We start from the raw sequence: 21,472 nt of genomic DNA, 5'->3' as shown, positions 1-21,472 counted from the left end.
ACCAGCAGATCGTGCAACTTCTCCCACCGCGTGCGAGGCCTACTACCTGGTTCTCTACTGAAAATAGTTTTGGCGGCTCTCTCGTCAGGCATTCTGGCTGCATGTCCAGCCCACTGAAGCCTGCCCCGCTGTATTACCTATGTCACTATCATATCAGCATGTTTGTATACCTGGTACAACTCATGATTCATGCATCTGCGTCACACTCCATCTTCCAGTTTACCGCCAAGTATCGATCGCAGAACTTTACGCTTAAAAACTCCGAGCACTCGTCGATCAGCTTCCTTCAGCGTCCATGCTTCGTGTCCGTAAAGAGCCACCGGGAGTATCAGCGTCCTATACAGCGCTAGTTTTGTGCGAGTTTACAAACTACGGGACCTTAGCTGGTTACGTAGTCCGTAGAAGGCCCTGTTCGCAGCTGCAACTCGCTGTTTTACTTCACGGCTCATATCGTTGTCACATTTCACAAGCGTACCAAAATAAACGAATTCGTCAACCACTTCAAATCGTTCTTCATCTATCTCCACCTCAGCACCAACACCACGGGAACTCCCACGCTCCCTGCCAGCTACCATGTACTTCGTTTTGGCATAGTTAATGACAAGTCCCAATCTCGCTGCTTCCCTCTTAAAAGGTACGAAGACCTCCTCCATGGCCCTACGGTTGATACCGATGATATCCCGGAACCTATCGAGGATCTGTCACAGGGTGAAGATTTGATCCGTCGTGGAACGCCCCTGTCGAAAACCAGCTTGGTATTCGCCAACACTGGATTCCGTAACGGTCTCAGTCTGAAGAACAGGAGAGCAATTTATATGCGGAGTTGAGCAACGCTATGCCTCGATAGTTGCAACAATCCAATCGATGACCCTTCTTATAAGTAGGGCATATGAGGCCTTCCAACCAGTTGTTCAGCATTTGTTCATCCGCCCAGATTCTTAGTATTATCTGGTGGCTCGCATAGTACAGCCGCTCGCTTCCTGCTGTTAACAGTTGCCGTTTTTCAGCTCACTAATCGCCTTTTTCACCTCCTCCTGTGTTAGAGGCTCCACATCTTGTTCGTCACTCATAATCGTCATCCTTTTCCTGCTCAGCTCATGCAGCTCCTCACCGTTCAATAGCGCCTGAACATGCTCCTTCCACCTGGCTGCAACCGTCGCACATAGGAGTATTTGGGCCAAAAAGCTGGCCAAAAGTCCGAGTCGCTCTATTCTAGTAGTAATTGGATAGATTTACATCAAAAACGTGTTATTTTCGTATGATCAACACTAAAAAGGTGACATCCATTTAAAACGTCACCCAATATATAAAATATTACTTTAAATTCGCTTGCTCCATTTTCTAGTGTCTTTTTACACATGATATAAAACAAAGATTTAGAAATTCCTATATAAATCTTCATTTAATAAAATGTCAGTAAAATAAAAAAGAGGAACCAGGAGGAAGATTTTTCTTTTCGTATATTTTCAGAAGGTTTTTACCTTCCTGTCAATGAATAAAGCTTCGACGGGACTTGCCCGGAAGGTTACTAAATCATAAAATTAATTTTACAATATTATGGATTTTTTGCGGTTGGTTTTCATAATCACTTATTTCGTTAATAATCCATGATTATTTTGATCTTAAAAAAAATTGATCTTAAAAAAAAATTGATCTTAAAAAAAAATTGAAAATTGATCTTAAAACACTAAATGAAGGCACAGCTTAATGCTTTTAAAGTTAAATAGCACCTAAACATAAAGAGGCGTCAAAGAACATCTTGTACAGTAGACTTTAAAATTTAATTTATTTAACAACAAAACCCAAGTTTATCACATATTTAAGAGAGGAAATTGTTCCTTTTCTAGGTGCTTCTTATTCTCTATAATTCGACGTTTTAAAGATATCATTGATTACGGACTTTCTCGACTTTCCAACGAAACCAACCAAATTAAGCTAGCTTTACATTTCTTGTGCAGTAGTTAAATACAAAAATGCTATAAATAACATTATCTTTCAATTTATGGCTGAGCACCCTGACTTTTTCAACATCGATTTTTTTTTTGGACAGCCTTATCTGCATATAAATGCAATGTTTTCCAGCCGTAGAAGGATGGAATATTGGCTCTACTCGCTGCTTGCTTCCTCACGCCTACCTCATAGCGGACCGATTAATGGTCGCTATTCGTGTAGCTGTCGTCTACCCTCCAGTCACATCGATAATCGATTCCGCACCATTCCTGCTGAAGGTGCATTTCGTGCCAACGTTAGCCAAGTCTACGTTGAGCTTTGCCAAAGCTTCCAACATTTGGCAGAGCTGCATGCCACCACGGGTCGGCGCGTGGCGACCGCCGAGGTCACGTTATATGAGGGTGACCGCTGACAGTACCTAACAGCCCTGGACCAGCAGCGGGAGATTGCCTAGGGGTGGTGAGGGTCGGACACTGGGCCGTCGACTCCTCGTAAATGCCACAATCACCCGGAAGCATCTCTGACGGAGCGAGTAGTGCCGCTCCCATCAACCAAATGCACTCCCTCGTCCATTGGGGCCGACACCAGTAAGGTCCCAATTATGGCAACTGGCAGCGAACGAAACGGATTCGAGTCGGATACGATAAGGAACCACGACCAAGGGCTGGCACCTGCATCGAGCTCCCTTAGTAAAGTCGCGTGACAGCGGCTTGAAACGGCGAGATGGTACCCGGTGCAGGGGTCTCCGTCCCGTAAAACCTGGCAGGCCTTCCAGTACGTTCCGCGTCCATTGCCTGGTGGGAATCAGGCAGAGAAGGATCAGATGGGGGGGAACTAGTCCTAGGACAAGATGCCCCTTTCCTGACTTACGCGGGCGGGGGCGTCATAGTGCTCATAAGGTACTATGGCGACCCCCCTTACCCATGGCCTCACTGCTTCGGCATAGATTACTATGGGACCATTCAAGCGACTTCTCATCTATGGACAAGGATAGCGGCTGGAAGGGGGACCCAATTAACAAAAATGAGCTCGAAGAACCAAAAAGAGACGGGTGCGGAGGGGTTACCAAATCCCTTCGCACGAGGTGGCATCCAGCGGTCTCCGCAGAAGAAGGCGGAGACGGATGCGGCGAAGTCTGGAGGTGGAAAAACGGCGAATCCGTCGGTGTCCACACCAGACATCTCGGTGGACGGTCCCTTGCTAGTCAAGGCCGTCGAAAGGTGCATGGACACGCGGCCAAGAGTGGGGGCGCTGTCTGAACAACTCGAAGCCATAATCGAGTTCTCGGCGAACAGGCGAAACATCGCTGGCGACCTGAAGCAGAGCCTCCTCCTGCTTCGGAGCACCATTGATGAAGCCAGAAAAGAGCACGAAGAACTCGTAGCTCGGGTGAAGGCGGCCGAGAAAGCGGCCAGGACCGGGAGGGCGACTGCATCTAAAGAGGTGCAGACAGACGCCCCCTCGTTCGCGTCGGCCTGCTCCACGGGGCAGGTCGCTAAGCGAACGAGGCAGTCCCCGGGGGAAACGGCCCCCGGGAACACCAAGAAACGATTGGTCGTGCTACTCCCACTGGAACACACGCCAACCGGTTCAAGGTCCACCGCGGAAAAGGCACAGGTGGAGGCTACGGGCAACTCTTGGACTACCGTAGAGGGTAGGAAGCGTCGGGAAGGTGCGACGCGACATGATGGCGGAGCGGCCAGAGGACCAAAAAAGGTCAAAAAGGCGCGGAGTAGGGGTGATGCCCTCATACTCAAGACGGATGGGTCGAAGTACTCAGAAGTCTTGAAGAAGATGAGGGGGGAAACCCAGCTCAAGGATCTGGGGGCGGATGTGCGGAGTATCCGCCGATCTCGCACTGGCGAGATGATACTTGAGCTCCGGAAGGACGCCAAGAACAAGGGGGCTACCTACAAAACGGTAGCCGAAAAGGTCCTAGGGAAGGAGGTGCAAGTGCGGGCACTCACCTCAGAAGTGACTCTCCAGCTTAAAAACCTGGACGAAATCACTGAGGGGTGCGACATTGCACAAGCCCTTAAAGCGAAGTGCGGGGTGGAGGTGGCTAAGGAGTCAATCCGCCTCCGCAAAGGTCCGGCGGGGACCCAGGTAGCTACCTTCCGACTACCGTCGGCGGACGCCAACCTGGCCCTGAAAGAGGGCAAGTTGAAGGTTGGCTGGTCTGTATGTCCTCTGGGCATACTACAGCAACCAGACATTTGCTTCCGGTGCTTCGAGGGCGGACATAAGTCCTGGACCTGCAAGGGGCCCGATAGGAGCCAGCTGTGCAGGCGATGTGGAGGTGCAGGCCATAAAGCAAAGGACTGTGGGGAGTCTCCCAAGTGCATGGTATGTTCCGGGAAACGGGACGCCAAACACTTTATGGGAGGCCCCAGGTGCCCAGCCAGTAAGCCGGCTGCGAAACCACTGGCGTAAGGGTGACGCAACTGAACCTGAACCATTGCTTCGCGGCTCAGCAGCTGCTACACCAAGCAGCCACTGAGTCGTTGTCGGACATCGCCGTCATATCGGACCCCTACCGCATCCCTCCCGGAAACGGTAACTGGGTTGCGGATAAGTCCAGATTGGCGGCCATATGTACGACGAGCAAGTTCCCGGTTCAGGAGGTTGTCTCAACCTCAGAAGAAGGGTACGTAGTTGCTAAGGTGAACGGAGTGTTCTACTGCAGTTGCTATGCTCCGCCACGTTGGTCTACCGAAAGGTTCACCCAGATGGTCGACCTCCTATCCATGGAGCTAACGGGCCTAACGCCGTTGGTGGTGGCGGGCGACTTCAACGCTTGGGCTGTTGAGTGGGGAAGTTGCTTCACGAACCAGAGGGGCCAGATCCTGTTGGAGGCTTTTGCAAAGCTCAACCTAGATCTGGCCAACGTTGGGAACAAAAGCACATTTAGCAGAAATGGTGCGGAGTCGATCATCGACGTGACGTTCTCCAGCCCAGGACTGATCAAGAACTGGAGGGTAGACGATGGTTACACTAATAGCGACCACCAGGCGGTCTGTTTTAGTGTAGACAACAACGAGAGGCGGCAAGCGACGGGCAGAGCCAACACTCCGACCGTTCGCGGGTGGAAGACATCGCACTTTGATGCCGAGGTATTCGAAGAGGCAATGAGAAGGGAGCGCGAGGGGGGCAGTTGGCTCCGCCCGACTGCTGACCAACTAGTTGCTATGCTATCGCGGGCGTGCGACGCCACCATGCCTAGGACTCGCCAACCTAGGAATGGAAAGCCACCGGTTTACTGGTGGACGGACGCGATAGCCGACCTTCGCAGTGCGAAACGAAGAAGAGAGGACAGAGCGCCGCGCAGCATTCAGTTCGGCAAGATCAATGCTAAAGAGTGCGATAAAGGCCAGCAAGAGGGCCTGCTTCGATAGGCTATGTGCGAGTGCCAATACAAATCCGTGGGGTGACGCCTACAGGATCGTAATGGCCAAGACTAAAGGCGCGCTGGCGCCTGCAGAGCGATCACCAGCGATGCTGGAGCGTATCATCGAGGGACTCTTTCCACGCCACGAGCCAAGTCCTTGGAACTCATCGTGATCGCCAAATCCCTAAAGGTGAGCAAGGCACCGGGACCGGATGGTATCCCTAACCTGGTGATCAGGCTGGTGATAAAAACGGCCCCCGGGCTGTTCAGGGCAGTCATGCAGAGGTGCCTGGATGACAGTCTCTTTCCGGACAGGTGGAAGCGGCAGAGACTGGTCTTATTGCCGAAGGCTGGGAAACCGCCAGGGGACCCATCGGCATATAGGCCTATCTGCCTGCTGGACACCGTGGGCAAGGTGCTTGAGAGGATCATCCTCAACAGACTGGTGAGGTACACGGAGGGTGTACACGGTCTGGCAAGTAACCAGTTCGGCTTCCGGAAGGGCAGGTCCACGCTGGACGCAATCTCTTCCGTCATCAAGACGGCGGAGGTAGCAATCCAGCGCAAGAGAAGGGGAATACGCTACTGCGCAATCGTCACGCTCGACGTGAAGAATGCGTTCAATAGTGCCAGTTGGGACTCCATAGCGCTCGCGCTCAGGAGCATCCATGTACCGGTGTCGCTGTACAAGATTCTGGAAAATTATTTCCAGAATCGAGTACTTGTTTACGACACAGAGGAGGGTCAGAAGTGCGTCCCAATTACCGCAGGAGTTCCGCAAGGTTCTATCCTGGGCCCGGTGTTGTGGAATGTCATGTATGACGGAGTGTTAAAACTCAAGTTCCCTGTAGGGGTTGTGAACGTCGGCTTTGCAGACGACATAACGCTGGAGGTTTACGGCGATTCTATCGAGGTGGTCGAGTTGACGGCCGCGCACTGTATACGCAAGGTCGAGGACTGGATGCGCTCCAGGAAACTGGAGCTCGCGCATCATAAGACGGAGATCACGGTTGTGAACAACCGTAAATCGGAGCAACAGGCGGTGGTCAGAGTCGGAGACTGCACCATCACCTCGAAGCGATCCCTGAAGCTCTTGGGGGTTATGGTGGACGACAAGCTCACGTTCGGGAGTCACGTCGACTATGCCTGTAAGAGGGCCTCATCGGCTATTGCAGCACTATCTCGTATGATGTCCAATAGCTCAGCGGTTTATGGCAGCAAGCGAAGACTTCTTGCCAGCGTGGTTTCGTCCATACTTAGGTATGGTGGGCCAGTGTGGTCCAGAGCGCTAGGTACTAACAGTTACCGTGGTAAACTGGAAAGTACCTACAGGCTCATGTGCCTGAGAGTTGCGAGTGCGTATCGTGCGGTGTCATACGATGCAATCTGTGTCTTGTCCGGCATGATGCCTATCAGCATCGCCATCAAGGAGGACAGAGAGTGTTTCGACCAACGTGACACAAGGGGCATAAGAGGTACCAGAAGGTCATTCTCGATGCTCCGCTGGCAGCGGGAATGGTCCAACTCCACAAAGGGCAGATGGACGCACCGACTCATACCGGAGATATCCGGCTGGGTCGGGAGACGACATGGTGAAGTGAACTTCCACCTGACACAAATCCTGTCAGGCCATGGTTGTTTCAGGCAATATCTGCACAGGTTCGGACACGCGGTGTCCCCCATGTGTCCCGAGTGCGTGGAGGAGGAGGAGACTGCGGAGCATGTCTTTTTCGTATGCCCCCGTTTCGTAAGAGCGAGGAGCAACATGATGGCTGTGAGCGGGCCTGGTACTACTCCGGACAATCTAGTCCGGAGGATGTGCGACGACCCGGACATCTGGAACGCGGTCTGTGCGGCCGCCTCTCAGATTGTTCTGGAGCTGCAACGTGTGTGGCGGGTCAACCACCAACACGCCAGTGGTAGCTAACTACCAGTCTCCAGGTAGTTAGCTAGGAGGTTATAAGAGTAAAGAGGGTGCATCACGCACAAAAGCCACTTCCCGACGTAATACTTAACCGTCGTTCCGGGAAGACCAGGGCTGGAGACTGGAGGGGTTTTGGTGGGTCGGGACAGGGATAAGTAGGTGTCTGGGGGAGTGTAACTACCCCAGCATCTCTCCCCTAGTCTCATCCCCACACCCTGAGTTCTCTTCTCAGGTGTCTGTTTGCAGATTTCCCCGCCACCTTTAAAAAAAAAAAAAAAGCTTCCAACAAGACCTGGCCCCTCTGGTTTGTACAGCGACTTCCCCACACGACAGCCCAAGCGTTGAAGTCACCCGCAACCACCAACGGCCATAGGCCCGTCAGTTCCACGGTTGCTTGATCGACCATCTGTGCGAACGTTTCGGTAGACCAACTTGGCGGAGCATAGCAACTGCAGTAGAATACTCCGTCCACTTTGGCTATCACGTATCTCTCTCTGGAGGTCGATACAACCTCCTGAACCGGGGACCTGTCTGTCGTGCAAATGGCCGTCTCCCCAGACTTGTCCGATACCCAGTTACCATTTCCGGTTGGGATGCGGTAGGGGTCCGAGAGGGCAGACCGACCAACCCACCTTCAACGTGGCCTTCCTCAGGGCCTTGTTACCCTCCGCTAGTGGAAGCTTTATGTGGTAGCAACCGGGCCCCTGCGGAGACGAACTGCCTCCACGGTCACTACCACTCCACACTCTCACTCGAAGGCTTGTGCTATGTCGCACCCTTCGGTGATCTCGTCCAGGTTTTTAAGCTGGAGACTCACTTCAGGAAAGAGGGCTCGGATTTGAACCTCCTCGCTGGCACTTCCTGGGCCGCCTTTTTATAGGCACAGCCCGCACCCTTTGCCTCTTTGCGGACCTTTGCGTGACCGACGACATCCTGACATCCACGCCGAGGTCTTTAAGCTTTGCCTCGCCCTTGCTCCGCCTGTTCGTAAACAAGTTCTCGATTCTGGAAGTAATTTTCCAGAATCTTGTACACCGGTACATGGATGCTCCTGAGCGCGAGCGCTATGGAGTCCCAACTGGCGCTATTCAAGCGTGACGATTGCGCAATAGCGTATTCCCCTTCTCTTGCCCTGGAGTGTAACCTCCGCCGTCTTGGAGACGGAAAAGATGGGATCCAGCGTGGACCAGCCTTTCCGAAAGCCGAACTGGTTACTTGCCAGACCGTGTACACCCTCTGTGTACTTCACCAGACTGTTGAGGATAATCCTCTCAAGCACCTTGCCCTCAGTGTCCAGCAGGCAGATGAGCCTATATGCCGATGGGTATCCTGGCGGTTTGGCAGTAAGACCAGTCTCTGTTGCTTTCACCTGTCTGGAAACAGACAGTCATCCAGGCCCCTCTGCATGACTGTGCTGAACAGCCCGGGGGGCGTTTTTATCGCCAGCCTGATTGCCAGGTAAGGGATACCATCCGGTCCCGGTACCTTGCTTGGGATTTGGCGATCACGATGAGTTTTTCATTCGTAACCCTTGCCTCTTCCTCAACCTCGACACGCCTGTCGTCGCTCACGGGTTGGATGTTCGGCAGGCTGGCTGACCATCCCTGGTTTATGTCTAAAATACTGGAAGGTCGGACGTGAGACTCGACCAACGGAGGCCAAGGCTCGTGGCGCGGAAAAAGTTCCTCGATGATACGTTCCAGCATTGCTGGTGATCGCTCTGCAGGTGCCAGCGCGCCTTTAGTCTTGGCCATTACTATCCTGTATGCGTCACCCCACGGATTTGTATTGGCACTCGCACATAGCCTGTCAAAGCAGGCCCTCTAGCTGGCCTTTATCGCACTCTTGAGCATCGATCTTGCAGTAAACCGGAGGCTTCACATTCCCAGGTTTGCGAGTCCTAGGCATGGTGGCGTCACACGCCAGCGATAACAAAGCAACTAGTTGGTCAGCAGTCTGGCGGAGCCAACTGCCCCCCTCGCGCTTCCTTCTCATTGCCGCTTCGAATACCTCGGCATCGAAGTGCGATGTCTTCCACCCGCGGACCTATCGCTTGCCGCCTCTCGTTGTTATCTACACTATAGCAGACCAGCTGGTGGTCGCTATTAGTGTAGCCATCGTCTACCCTCCAGTTCTTGATCAGTCCTGGGCTGGAAAACGTCACGTCGATGATCGACTCCGCACCATTTCTGCTGTATGTACTTTTGTTCCCAACGTTGGTCAGATCTAGGTTAAGCTTTGCCAAAGCCTCCAATAAGATCTGACCTCTCTGGTTCGTGAAGAGACTTCCCCACTCTACAGCCCAAGCGTTGAAATCGCCCGTTACCCTTGTTCTTTGCGTCCTTCCGGAGCTCAAGTATCATCTCGCCAGTATGAAATCGGCGGATACTCCGCACATCCGCCCCCAGATCCTTGAGCTGGGTTTCCCCACTCATCTTCTTCATAACTTCTGAGTACTCGGACCCGTCCGTCTTGAGTATGAGGGCATCCCCCCTACTCCATCCCTTTTTTTACCTTTTTTGGCCGTCTGGCCGCTCCGCCTTCTTGGCGCGTCGCACCTTCTCGACGCTTCCTACCCTCTACGGTAGTCCAAATGTTGCTAGTAGCCTCCAACTTTGCCGGCTTCTCGGTGGACCTTGAACCGGTTGTTGTGTTATCCCGTGGGAGTAGCACGATCAACCGTTTCTTGGTGTTCCCGGGGGCCGCTTCCCCCGGGGACTGCCTCGTTCGCTTAGCGCCCTGCCCCATAAAGCAAACCACAGCGAACAAAAGGGCGTCTGTCTGCACCTCTTTGAATGCAGTTGCCCTCCTGATCCTGGTCGCTTTCTCGCCTCCACCCGAGCTACGAGTTCTTCGTGTTCCTTTCTGACTTCATCAATGGTGCTCCGAAGCAGGAGGAGGCTCTGATCACCAGCGATATTCCGCCTATTCACCGCGAACTCGATTATGGCGTCGAGTTGTTCGAACAACGCCGCCACTCTTGGCCTTGACTAGCAAAGGACCGTCTACTAAAATGTCTGGTGTGGACACGGACGGATTCGCCGTTTTTCCACCTCCACACTTCGCCGCATCCGTCTCCGCCTTTTTCTGCGGAGATCGTTGGATGCCACCTCGTGCGAAGGGATTAGGTAATCCCTCCGCACCCGTCTCTTTTGGTTTTTGTGAACTCATGTTTCTGTTTAATTGGGTCCCTCTTCCAGCCGCTATGCTTGTCCATGATGGAGTAGTCGCCTATGTGGTCCCATGGTGGACTATCCGAAGCAGTGAGGTCATGGCTTGGGTAAGCAGTCATAGCGCCTTATGAGCAACTATGAGTCCACCGACCGGCGCAAGACAGGAACAACCATCTGCCTGATTCCCACCAGGCAATAGACTCAGAACGTACTGAAAGGCCTGTCAGGTTCTGTGGAACGTAGACCCCGGCACCGGGTACCACCTCCCCGTTTCAAGCCGTTGTCACACGACTTTACTAAAGGAGCTCGATACAGGTGCCAGCCCGAAGACGTGGTACCATAACGAAATCCAACTCATATCCATTTACTACGCTGCCAGTTGCCATAATTGGGACCTTACTGGAATCAGTCCCAATGGGCGAGTTAGTGATTTTGGGTGATGGGAGCGGCTCTATTCGCTCCGTCAGAGGTGCTTTCGGGTACTTGTGGCTTTTGCGAGGGGTCGACTAGGCGACCTCACGCTGCTGTTTCGGGACTGTTAGGTACTGTCAGTGGTCACACCTGTATTGTGCGCCCTCGACGATCGCCACACGTCAACCCCCGGTGGCATGCAGCTCTGCCGACTCCGCCATCTTGGGTGTAGGTGTAGCTGGCGAGATGCAGCATTCCATAATTCAGCCGCCCGTTCCAGGTCAGACGCCGTCGTACGCCGTCCCTAATAAAGGAATACTGTCGCCTACGACCACCTTCCCATAGTTTCTCAAATTCTTCAGTTCTTCTCAAATACAATTGTCGTTATTCTTCTGCTTTTTGCCAGTCTTTATATTTTTGCCTTTCTTCTAGAAAGGTATATCAATCACTGGAAAAACCAAAGGTATAAAAGTGCTCCAAAGGAACGAATCTCGTATATCAATCGACTTAGTTTGACGAGCTGTGTATTTTCTGTATGTGTGTGTGTGTGCGTATGTGTGTGTGTATGTGTGTGTGTGTGTAACACTCTCCCAATCTCACTCGATTATCTCAGAGATGACTAGACCGATCTTCATGAAACTAATTGCAAATGAGAGGTCTAGTTGCCTCATAAGACCCTATTGAATTTCATTGCAATCGGATTTTTAGTTTAGAGGTTATGTTTAAAAATGTGAAAATCACGAAACATCATTATCTCAGAAACTACTCAACCTACTCAATTGGTTTTAAATGAACGAGCTACTTAAAAAACCCTTAAATTTTGAGTTTCATGAAGATTGAACGGGTGGTTCAGAAGTTATTTAAAGAAACGTGTTCTGGAGAGTGTTTGATCTCACTCATGTTTCTCAGAGATGGCTTAACCGATTTCCACAAAATCAGTGTCATATGAAAGGTCTAGTTACCCCATAAGACCCTATTGATTTTTTTTTGCAATCGGACTATTACTTTGCCTGTTATGTTTAAAAATGTGAAATCTAGCTATGAAAAGAAACATATTCCGAAGAATACATAAACTCACTCACTTTTCTCAGAGATGGCTAAACCGATTCTCACGAAATTAGTGTCAAATGAAAGGTCTAGCTGACTCATAACACCCTATTAAATTTTACTGTAATCGAACTGTAACTTCGTCTGTAATGTACTGAATTGTGAAAATCACGAAACTTCATTATCTCAGAAAGTACACAACCGATTTGATCAATAGTATTATAAGATGAACGGGCTAGTTAAGGGTTAACTGATGAATTATGATTTAACACGTGGTTTCAAAGTTTGGCTGCCCTAACCGTTCCCATTTCATTTGATTATAATCGAACTAAGCAACCGTTATGTATTAAATTGTTAATAAAACAACGAAAGTCTATTATCTCAAAGATTACACGACTTATTTGAACACAACTAGTGTCATACGAACGAGTCATCTCTCAAACTTACAAATAACAAGCTTCATAACAATTTGATATGTGGTTCGAAATGTATGGAAAGAAAAGAAATTCAAAGGCTATTTCAAACTATACCTGCTTTGATCAATATATGTGGCCTCAATATAATTTAAATGAGGTATCGTACCATTTGAATGTTCCCGATATCGCTCGTGATTGAAATGTTCGAAATTAATAGTCATTTCTTTTATTTCGATATTTCTTGAGCATTTACATTACGTCAAATTTCATATTTTATACTTCAATTACAACATCATTATTTTAGAACCCAAAAAGGTAATACACATTTATTGGTTTGAAGCGTTCATGTAAATCTATTTTTACAAATGATAAGTTTGAATGAGAAAGGCTGGGTCTGACCGCTAGGTGGATTAATTTAGGTTTTTTTATTTACAGTGAGTTTATAGAACGTTCCATAGCGAACTCTAAAGCGCCTTACTATCTACTTAATTTTTTGGTTTTTCATTCACAGTTTTACACATTGCTTTTTTTGATGAATAGTTGAATTCTTTTCCACAACAGCTTCATTCCGTCTATATATTTCCATGTTTTCTAATGAATTCTTGAAAAGATTTGCTTTTACGATTGAATGTTTTGTGTATAGCTAAATAGATTATATTATATACTTGCACTGCCTCATTTTTCGCTCATTGTTTGCGCTTGGTTTTCTTTCTATTTTCATTTTCTACTCTTTGTTCAACTTTAAATTCTACTACTTTTTATTTTTCTGCTTCATGACCTATATAAGAAATTTATAAATATTTCTGTTCTATATTTCTTATTTATGATTATTATCTCTTCTATTTGACAAGTTTTGCATATCAATTTCTGTTAACCCCTTTCCGACCGAGCCCACACAATTGTGTAGGTAAAACATGACGAATAACAAAACCAAAATCAAAGCATTTCCTATATTAAAACACTTGCTCGCTCCGGTTTTTTATATTTCGTAGCAGCTGCGATGTTGAACCTAACGTTGGGAGCAATAAAACAATGAATAGGACGTTCAAAAAGCGAAAGAGAAGGTTTGGTTTAAGTCACCTTCTACCTAAGCAATTATATGGGCCCGGTCCGAAAAGGTTATGATTTTATTCCTTTTACCTTTATTTCTACGACACTGTTTAGAGTTTCAGTGACATTTCAATTTCATCATGGCTATGAACGGGTTTGTGTAAAGCGATCGTTTATACCTACAGAAGAAACTGTTTTTCCAACATTTAAAGAATATGATTCAGTGAATTACGTTTTGGCAGTGGTGGGCACTTTTCCGCTAATTCGCTAATCGCTAATTAGCTAATATTCAGTTAGCGGTTTAGCGATTTAACTAATTTTTGAGCTGGTTAGCGAAACTGTTAGTGTCGCTAAAATTTTGGCCTTCGAAACGCTAATCGCTAATTCGCTAAATTTTGTAGAGAAGCGACACAAGAACTATTCAAAAAACTGTGAATTGCTGATGGCGTACGTAAATTGCTCGAAAAATGAACATACTTTACTGCGAAAGTTACTTTTGAAACGTTTGTTTAATTTAAACAACGATCAATTGTCTTAATTGTTAAGAGTTTCTCTCTTTACGACACAAGTGCAAGGCAGTCTTTTTACCCTGGAATGTTCCAGTTATCGTACAAGCCACAGGAGCATTTTGAAGAATAAGCTCAAGGTCTAGATTGAATTTTTGACACACCAAGAACTGTAAACTGTGAATTGCAATGCGCTTGAAATTATGACAACTTTGGTTCTACTTTTTCGATTCAGATAATAATTGAACTTTTATGAAAACATTCCTAAAAGCATCTATTTTTTAAGCAAGCTGAATAACTTTTGTTACTCCTTGTTTAAAAAAAAATAAAGTATGACCACCGTTTTGTGAACCTCTTATTGTAAATAGCTCTGAAAAGTAATTGCTTTCGTTTATTTTACCACAAAAGATCAATGGTCCAGATCTTACAAAACATGACCAATAAATATAGCGATATTATTATTTACATATTTATAAGTTAGCGATTAGCGATTAGCGAAAGTTTTTGCTAATTTGGGTTTAGCGTTCAGCGTTTAGCGATTATCGAGCTAAGTTTTCCGGTTAGCGGCTTAGCGATTAGCGTCGCTAAATTTTCGGTTAGCGGTGCCCACCACTGCGTTTTGGGTATATCAAGCGTATTTAATTTTGATTGAAATATTTTCTTTTGCGTTAATTTGACTTTCCCATATTTTTCTCTTCATTCTTTCTTTTAGCGATAATGATAGCGTTTTTTCATCCCGATCTGTTTCGAATTGTTATATGATTCAAAATATGAAACATTTATGACTCATTTTGTTTTTATTTTTTTGTTTTTTTTTTTTTTTCGATTAGCAAGCCGAAAAAAGTTGCCCTGAAGCTCAAACAAGTTGAGCTCAAAAGGTTCTAGTTTTTAACCATTTCTGTGAATCTTGGTGCCTCTCATAAATGCAGAAGTGCATCAAAAGGCCGCAGTGATTACTCGCCGGGTTCGTCACTTCTACGTTTGCTTACTGAAGAACTCATTTTGTCTCTGAGAAGATAACCTCTGCTAAGAGCACAAAAATTGACAGAAATGGTTTTGTTTCCTTTATTACAGAGACTTTTAATCTTCGAACTGGTTAGTCTAACAGAAGTGGTTGAAAAATCTAATGAAAGTTAATCTTTCATTTTTTTCGGTTTGAGATCTTGGGCAAAATCTGTGTTTACTAGAGTAATTTACCATACCACTTCTATAATTATCGAATGTAACCAAGTTGCTCTGTTTATTTCTCCACTTCAATTTTTTACCACAATCAACTATTATGACCAATTTGTGTTTATTCTTAACTGTTATCTGTTTGTTTTAATTTGCATTACATTTCTTTAAATCGCTGCACTACACAACTTTTGGACCATTCATATTTTGCTGGATCATTTTGTTTGGTTCTAATTTTCAATGCTTACAACTGTACTCGATTTTTTTCTTCAATTTACAGGAGCACATTGTTTTTCGTTCTTTTCACTTAGTTCCATTTCCATATTATATATCTAATATTCGTTTTAAATAAAATGGAAGAGAAAAGTGACATCAAATGCATGATAACAAACCTAAGCAAATGATAAAATATTAACAACCGTACAGCACATAGATTGCACTTCTGTTAGTCAAATAGCTAACCGCAAAGACACGATAGTCCTCAATCCATAAAGTAGAAAAAAAGTTCAACTAAAACAACCAGCAAGCAGTTTCTGGTTTGTGCGCGCAAAACAATCGCAACATGTTCGGTCTAGCTAACAACATAACATCGCACTCCAGAGGGAAAAAGTTCACTCTTCACACTAGGCATTCTCGCTACTGCTGCTGACGACGACAGAAGAGGATCAGCCTTATTTAATTTGCTCGTTAGATTTACGAGCCTTATCTGGGTCCGAGTTCCGTGGATTTTTGGGGATGACGCTTTGAATATTCTCGCATAATTGGACTAGTTCCCGGTTAGGACCTGTGAGATGCAACATAGGTACATACATGCCTAACGCCGTGTGTCAACGAGTGTTTTCGCAAGCTAAAAGAATCTACCGAAATATGTTCCACACTGACAGGTCCGGCACTCTGGTAGCAAAGCGACGACGATACAACACGCCAGGATTCGCACTCTGAAATCGAGATCATGCACGTTCCGTTGGTTTGTGTGTCCACAGAGAGAGAGAGAGACACTGGTCCGAAGTGCCATGAAAACAAGAGCATCACAGTGCCGCGCGCTGGATGTGAACCCGCGTTGACCAAGGACACATTGTTTGGTTTTGTCGGTTGGATTATACGCGTGTCAGGGTTGAAGCTCCGAAAAGCCATTCAGTTTCAAGTCACAGTTTCCCTGGAAATTGTTGAGAAATAGAAGCAATTGGTAAGCAATGATTCATTTGGAACAATATCCTTTTGTTATGAATTAAACCCTGCCCAATACCGAGAATACGACTAAAGGACACTACGCTCAGTTTCGCAATTTTGGTATACATTCTGTCCAGCGGCTGCGACACAGCCGAGATTGGATTTTCGGCTGATATAAACGTAAATTAATTAGCAATTAATCATCGTTGAGGACATGTCGGTTAACATTTTCGTGCTTCCCATGCCAATGCAAATTAGATTGCAATGGATTGAGCTTCCCAAGAAGATGAAAAAAAACTAGTTGCCCTACTGAGGGAGTCTTGAATGAAAATGGATGGTGGTTATCGTAGTTTTTCCCGTTTAAAAAGGCAAAAAAATGTAAATAGGATTTACTTTCTTTCGAACACACTCTCAGTATATTCCACACGCCTCGTCAGCTGGCCGGAAAATTCCCCACAAACCACGCCGCTTTTATCATTCCATTAAAAACTCATCACCACCGACAATCTGGCGGTCTGCCAAGATTATTCATTCATGCGAAGCGACTGCTAATCAAATTCAGAGAGAAGCTTCTCGAAATAAAAAGTGGAAAAAAATACATCCGAGCAGGGATAAAACCGAAATGCTATTAATAAAATCATCATCACATTTCTTCTGGTAACCCACACAACCACCAGCTAGTCGATAAAAAAAAATAAAGTGCTCATATTCCAATCATATCATCATCACCATTCTCATCATCAGCATCCTTATGGCCATCATCAACTCGGATCTGAGATCTGAGCCGGGAGAGACGAATTGGAATTTGCAAATGCAGGATTGAGCCACGAATCTTGCGCGCTTCGGTTGATGGGACGAGTAGAGCGTCGGAGGTCCTTGATTGGGATCTCCCGGTCCGGATTTTGGCCCGAAATGCGCTCAATTTAGAACCGAGCGGAAGAAAAATGATGATGTGCCGCGAGGTTCGAATTCGATTATACCAAACGGTGAGTGGGTTGATACCGGAATCCGACCCGGAAGCTGCTCCGTATGTAAAATGTATCGATTCAAAGGGGCTGCTTTTGTATACTGTGGCTGCTGCTCCTTATAGTCCGGTCAAAGCTACGGAAACGTTGATTCAGGTTAACGAACTGGTGGAATATTGGATTGCAGGAAGGGCTGAGATAATTTCCGATAACCCATCGAGATGAGAAAATGCTTTTAGCTCATCAAGGGAAAATAATTTGAGTTGGGCCTTCTATCTTATGATAGTCTACAAAGTCCACGGATTTATATAAACTTCAGTTATTTATGCTCATCTACAAAAGTTCATTAGATTCTGCCAGCTCCTCTATCGAGTCGGTGCGAAATCCGCCAATGTTCAAATAGATTGTGGAAAATGCATTGCCCCTGGGGGCAACATCAACAGTTCTCTATCGCTTTTTATCCGATGGAGTGGTATGTTTTTTTCCATCTCCCAAATTCCAGCGGTCATAAATTCACTCGCTTGACCTGAGATGAATCGAGAAAATGCTGCGCTTCGTTTAACCTGTGAAGCATTGTGAATTAGTATCCAAAAAGAGGCGAGGGATCCAAAAGGATCAATTGTAATAGATGAAACCGCACTCGTGGCTTTTGTTTCCATTCGCCTCCTTCTTGCGTTCGATTTTCCATCAAAGTGAAAACTCTGCCAATCAAGGAGTAAAGAGTAAAAATTCGCTTTTGCTAACTTTTTCAATCTGCTAAACCGTTCCGTCATATTATTCAGCTATCACGAGCGGGAAGACATGTATGAGAATAAATTATGTCAAGCTGCATTGAGCATTGGGTAGGTAATTTGCGTCACTTCTCTTACAGCGTGGCAGGAAATAACGCCAACTTTTTCAATTAAAACTTTGCATTAACCGCATGCCGTGGCTAGCAAAGTTGAACAAGCGACAGGACATCGCCTTCGACGTGGCTTCGAAGAAGATGGTCTACTGGTTGTGATTATCGGTGATTAAAGCTTGGAATATGTTGCTACATTGATTATTTGCAATCTTACAAATTACTATAGTATCCTATGCAATTTTTTCTAAACGAAAATACTGTGCTCATAGAGTTAATCGCAGAGCCCATAAGCCGCAATCAAGCCAATTTGCCAGTGTAACACGTCGTGTAGTTGCTTTAATTTCACCGGAGTTAGACACTCAATTGCGCTTCTTGCCGGATTAGTGGTAAATCTACTGGATGAAGCGGGAATTATACGAAACACTACCTCTAGTCTCTGTTAATCTTTCATTTTTTTTCGGTAAAGCACCAACACTGGGGAAGGAAGAGAGGGGGGATGGATTATAGAGAACGGCAAACACCATCTAACGAGCCATACATATTTATGATATGGCTGGTTTACGCCGTCCCACCGTCTCACCCGTCCATGCTCTTCATAGTGCAAAGCCACCAATGATAAAACTTTTCGGTGCTTTGTGCGCGTGGTAATTCACGTGTGTGTGTATGTGTGGGTGTGCATTCATCTGTACCTACTTGCCAGAGGAGCCACTGCTCTGTACAGTGTCTTATTTTGCGGGCTCACCGCAACCGTAAATCATAAATGCTGCCTGCTTAACTCGGATAATTAGAAGAAACAAGTTTACGGCATTAGCGGGTTATAACTCGTGTACCCAACCGGCGGGCAAATGGGTGTTAGCAGAAACTCGTTCGCAATTTCAGCTGTTCTGCAGGTTAGGATTAGCAGCAGCAGCAGCACTTGTTAACGTTCAGTCGCAAACTAGGGTGAATCAAAGGCCGGTGTGATACTGCAAAGGTCAAGTAGCCAAATAGCTGGATGACTTACTTTAAAACTTACCATGATAATCATAAAAATAACATATTTTTCACGATGAATTAAAAAGTTTACATTTCACTTTGGTCAAAATGTGGTTAGATTACTGGAAAATACAGTCATTTGAAAATCAATCACAAACAGATAAACTAGACGATGCACATAGGAGTATTTCAGTCAAAAACCTGGCCAAAATACGAAAAAAAAATTAAGTGTTCCTCGTTCTATTGATCCTTTTTGCATTCTCTGATACTAACTACATTGTATGCAGGCCAGCTTGAAATTATCTGAGTTGTTTACTAACGACAGTAACTATCATTACCTTCGTATTAGTTAGAGCCCATGAATAAGTCACAAATTGTTCTACGAAAAATAGGTTGAAAAAACTTCTTCAAAACATGGTCTTGCCATACACGTGTCTTTCAGTTTCTCAACAACAGTTCTTCAACAATTTTTTACAAAAAAAGGATTTTTGTTTGGGTTCCCAGCAAGTCCCAGCTTGAAATTATTATTATTATTATTCAGCCAACTTGAAATGATCTGAGTTTTTTTTTTCTTCATCTATTGTTTATTTGACACGGCACAAATACAATTCAATGTTTAACGGCGCCAATTATATCTGGTAGCTTACTTTCTAAAGTATCTTAATAACTTAAAGCAAATTTTCTATCCTCGCTGCCGACTACGAGCTGAAACTAAATCTAACTTAAAGCTAGAATGTTTTGCATTAAAGGCACTGATTTGTTGTTTGATGGTTTTCCATCGCCATAGGTAAGCAGCATATTGAATATGTTCCGCTGCTGGGCCAAGATATTACGGACTGGCATATTGGGTTGTCTCCCTCGGGGCCTGAGAGTATCGTGCGGGTCTAGTTGCTGTTTCCGGATCCGGGGTCTTAACGTGTTCTTGTCGTTTGGTTGGATGTAGGCGGAAGGGGATAGGACTAAACTGGGGCGTGGATGGATTTCAGGAAAACGTATATAAGGGACATGTAGGATAGGTCACGGCTCGCCAAGACATCACGAACAGGAACAGCCGGCTGCCTACCTTCGGCCTGCAGGGAAGCTACTAATCTAGACCTGGCGTCACGGTGTACAGGGCATGACCAAACAACGTGCTCTATGTCGTGATAACCTTCACCACAGGCACAGATACCACTCTCCCCGACATCACGCAAATGAAATCCCGACCTACATCCAACCCCTTGAACCACGGGTTCGTCGATACCTTGGGGATTATGGAATGTAACCACCTTCCCAGTTCCCCCTTGGTCCAAGAATTTTGCCAACTGATGATCGTATTCTGACGTACAAATGCGAAAAATTCATTAAAGGCAATTGGTCTTTCATAAATATCACCGTTTGTTGCGCCCACCTCAGCCAAAGAGTCCGCTTCCTCATTGCCCGGTATCGAGCAGTGAGAAGGGACCCACGCTAAGGTAATCTGATACGATTTTTCGGATGAAGCACTCAGATGTTCCCGTATTTTCCCCAGGAAATACGGAGAGTGCTAAACATCTTTCATCGATCGGAGAGCCTCAATGGAACTGAGACTGTCCGTAAAGATGAAATAATGGTCCGTGGGCATTTTTTCGATAATCCCTAGGGTGTGATGAATTGCAGCTAATTCTGCGACGTAAACAGAAGCAGGATTATCGAGCTTATGGGAGACGGTTAAATTGTTATTGAAGATACCGAAGCCAGTGGACCCATCAAGAAGTGATCCGTCAGTGTAGTACATATTGTCGCAGTTGATGTTTCGATATTTATTGGAAAAAAATTTAGGGATCTGCTGCACGCGTAAATGATCCGGGATTCCACGAGTTTCTATTATCATGGATGTATCGAAAAACACAGTAGAATCAGAAGTATTTGATAAGTCGACACGATTTGGAATATTCGAAGAAGGGTTAATATTTTGGGACATGTGATTGAAATACAATGTCATAAAATGGGTTTGAGAATTGAGTTCGATTAACCTTTCAAAATTTTCAATCACGGGACGGTTCAAGACCTCACATTTGATAAGAATACGAGAAGACAGGCTCCAGAAGCGGTTTTTCAATGGTAGTACTCCAGCTAAGACCTCCAAACTCATCGTATGGGTCGACTGCATGCAACCTAAGGCGATACGCAAACAACGATATTGTATTCGCTCCAGTTTGATCAAATGTGTGTTTGCTGCGGAGCGGAAGCAGAAACACCCGTATTCAATAACAGACAATATCGTTGTTTGGTAAAGCCTTATAAGGTCTCCTGGGTGGGCTTCCCACCATTGTCCGGTTATTGTACGAAGAAAATTCACTCTTTGTTGACATTTTTTCATCAGATACCTCACGTGACAACCCCAGGTGCCTTTAGAGTCGAACCAGACACCAAGATATTTGTGTACCAAAACCTGAGAAATCGTTTTACCCATTAATTGTGTTTGAAGCTGAGCAGGTTCATGCTTCCTAGAAAAAACT

The sequence above is a fragment of the Wyeomyia smithii genome, chromosome 2 (genome assembly GCF_029784165.1).
Source record: "Wyeomyia smithii strain HCP4-BCI-WySm-NY-G18 chromosome 2, ASM2978416v1, whole genome shotgun sequence".
In the NCBI taxonomy this organism is placed as follows: domain Eukaryota; kingdom Metazoa; phylum Arthropoda; class Insecta; order Diptera; family Culicidae; genus Wyeomyia; species Wyeomyia smithii.
Note: the sequence above shows the minus strand (reverse complement) of the source record.